At 39.0% G+C, this 3,505-nt stretch overlaps 1 pseudogene; it reads left to right on the plus strand.

Moving 5' to 3' along the window:
- The first annotated feature begins 1,815 nt into the window (after positions 1–1,815).
- On the plus strand, positions 1,816–3,051 carry LOC116529900 (annotated as a pseudogene).
- The last annotated feature ends 454 nt before the right edge of the window (positions 3,052–3,505 follow it).

Consider the following 3,505-nt stretch of genomic DNA (forward strand, 5'->3'; position numbering starts at 1 on the left):
TTGAGACAGAATCTTATTCTGTCACCCAAGCTGAAATACAGTGGTGTGATCTTCCCCGCTCACTGCCTCTGGTGCTCTGGTGATTCTCATGCCTCAGCCTGTCAAGTAGCTGGGGTTATAGCTGTGTGCAACCATACCTAGATAATTTTTGTATTTTTAGTAGAGACGGGGTTTCACCTGTGATCTATGAACAGGTTGTCTTACACGTATTTTTTTAAAGAGGTACTTCGCAAATGTAACTTAGGGAAGGACAGGCCTTGAAATAGGGAGATTGTTCTGGGTGATACAATAGATGCGATCTAATCACAGGAGTCTCTAAGAGTAGAAAATAAAAGAAGGATGGATCAGAGGAAAGTGACCTGAGGACTTGGCCTGTTTTTGCTGGTTTTGAAGACAAAAAAGGGAGCTGAAGCCAAGGAATGGCCTGGCCTGTAGAGGCTCAGATCAGCCCCTGATTCCCAGCCAGCAAGAAAACAGGTGGCCTTTCAATGGCAAAGAATTGAGTTCTTCCATCAACAACAACAAAAAAAGAGCAAAAAAAAAAATCACCTAGAGCCATTAGAAAGACACGTGTGATATAGATACCTTGATTTAGCTAGCTAATACCTGTGTCAGAATTCTGACTTAAATTATTATAAGATAAAAATTTTGCTTTAAGTCAGTAGGTTTACACTCTTCTGTTATGGCAGCAATAAAAATATAATAAAACAATATTTTCTTTTCTTCCCTTAAATTGTTCCAGATTTGGCCACTGGGAGCTCCTTCATTTGAGCTAGGTCTTTTGCTCATCTTGATGGCTGTTGGTAGCATTTTCTTCATTTGAATCAACTATGCGGTCAACCTTATCAGCAGAAGAATCAAATTAAAAGTCTGTTATTTCATACAAATAGGATTTGTCTTAGATTTTCTCCCCACATTCAGAGTAAAACTATGAGGAGATACAATTTACCTAGCCACTATAATTTTAAAAAGTTAATTTGAAATATTGAAGTATGGAGCCATTGGGCATCTGACTCTTTGCCCCAATTTGTAAGAAACTCCTGTGTGTGTGCGTGGGGGTGGGGGTGGGGGCAGGTGTGTGTGTGTGTGTGTGTGTGTGTTGCTATCTTTTCTAAATCTGATACTAATTGGGAAACTGGAGGTAGGCCAGGACTCAGAATATAAAATGATTTAAAGAATGGGTAAAAGGCAAGAAATAAACACATGACCACTCCTACCTTGCTGTGTTTACAAAGGCTAGAGATGATGAAATTTTAGGCCAACCCTAAAGCTTGCTACATCATTAGAATGGCTATTTTTCTAATAGTGATTAATGCCTAGATTGACATCAGTATATTACTTCTTCAGGATACTACTTTTCAAGTTAAAGTAGTAATATAATGGTATTAATCCATTCTAAGAAATTTATGATTAATATCTAGTCTTTCCTAAAAATTAGGCTTTGCATGAAACAATGTGGTAAGAAGGGTGCAGTGGAGATTTAAATAGGAAGGGGTGCCTTGGAGTGGAAAAAATGGGACCTGGAAAATGATGTCAATTTATCTAGTGCTGGGCTGATCAGGATCTCATAGGCCTCCAAACTCTTGTCAAACTCCCCCTTGGTTATTTTGATAAAAACAAATTTCTTAAGTTTGTTAAGGACAGAAACAGCATCCTATTTCACTTTAGTTTCTTAGCTCAGTTCTAGCACATAGTGTATTCTTTCTTGTATATTTTTGTGGAATTAAAAAATGGATTAAAATCAATAATAATTTTAATTAATCTGTAATGTATGCAACAATTCTTTCATGGGCAATATTCTTCACTGGAAAAGCTATGGCCTCAACCACCAGCACCAGGAAGATGATGGAGGAAGCCACCTGCTCCATCAGCCTGAGCCTGATGATGAACGCAGTAAGCATCAACTGTGGACACATGAAATGTCATGTGACGAACATGGAGAACAGCTCCACCTGCTCTACGAAGATGAAGGACAGCTCATCTGCTGGCGCCGTGAGCCAGCACTGCAACACAAAGGGCACACCACAGTGCTTATTGAAGACATATGCCAGGGCTGCAAGGAAAAGCTCCACAAAGCTGTGACAAATTTGAGGCAACCTGAAGACGAATGGAGCAGAAGCTGTTCACAGCAATACAAATAACTAAATGAAAGAAAAGATACAGATTCAGAAACAAAAAAATCCAATCTGACTTTAAGGGTCTCCAGAGTTTCCTACATGAGGAAGAGAAGGGATATCTCTGGAGACTGGAGAAAGAATAACAACAGACTCTGAGTAGACTGAGGGACCATGAGGCCAGTCTGAGGCTGAAGAGTAATGAACTAAAGAGCCAGATCCTGGAACTGGAGGAAAAATGTCAGGGCTCAGTCCAGAAATTGCTACAGAAGGTGAATGACACTTTGAGCAAGAGTTGGGCCACGAAGCTGGAAACATCAGAGGCCGTCTCCTTGGAGCTTCATACTATGTGCAATGTTTCTGAGCTTTACTTTGATGTGAAGAAAATGTTAAGGAATCATCAAGTCAGTGTGACTCTGGATCCAGACACAGCTCATCATGAACTAATTCTGTCTGAAGATCGGAGGCAAGTGACTCAAGGATACCCCCAGCAGAATCAGGACACTTCTTCCAGGAGATTTAGTGCCTTGCCTTGTGTCTCGGGTTGTAAAGGTTTCACCTCAGGAAGATGCTACTTTGAAGTGGATGTTGGAGAAGGAACCGGGTGGATTTAGGAGTTTGTATGGATAATGTGCAAAGGAGCACTGGCATGAAGCAAGTGCCTCTGTTTGGATTCTGGGCCCTCAGTGTGTACAAAAAGAAATGTTATGTAGCATTTACTTCTCTCCCAACTTCCCTTCATCTGCATGAGCAGCATCTGGCTGTGGGAGTTTTTCTGGACTATGAGGCCGGAGTTGTATCCTTTTACAATGGGACTACTGGCTGCCACACCTTCACTTTCCCAAAGGCTTCCTTCTCTGATACTCTCTGGCCCTATTTCCAGATAATGATAATAATTTTATCATTATTATCCTTTGTTTCTGCCTTCCCTAGATGATTAAGGAAAAAAGCAGAGGCCCCTTCATTTAACCAGCACAAAGAAAATAATGTAAATCCCATAAGGGGGAAAAATATAAAAGGTAAAGAATTCATGTTTGTTTTATAAAATGTCAGTATAGCACAAAGCCTCATATGCAAAACTTTTAGTTTTCTTTTTTATTTCTCCTCAAAATATGCTGGTAGGCTAATTTAAAGAAAATTATATATAACTATATATACATGAGTACATTAGCTAGAGTATATATATATGGTATGTGAATGTGTGTATATATAGTGTGTGAATATATATGTGTATATAGATGCTGGAGAATAAATAATCTTCAATGATATTAAGAAAAAAGTAGGAAAATAAAAAGAGTCAGTATAAAATTCAACAGGGAAGACAGATATCTTTCTAAGACCTTTTGTACTGAGAAAATAAAGTGTATGTGAGATGATGATTAATAAAAACT

The sequence above is a fragment of the Sapajus apella genome, unplaced genomic scaffold (assembly GCF_009761245.1).
Source record: "Sapajus apella isolate SASKATOON/1434 unplaced genomic scaffold, GSC_monkey_1.0 scaffold3, whole genome shotgun sequence".
In the NCBI taxonomy this organism is placed as follows: Eukaryota; Metazoa; Chordata; class Mammalia; order Primates; family Cebidae; genus Sapajus; species Sapajus apella.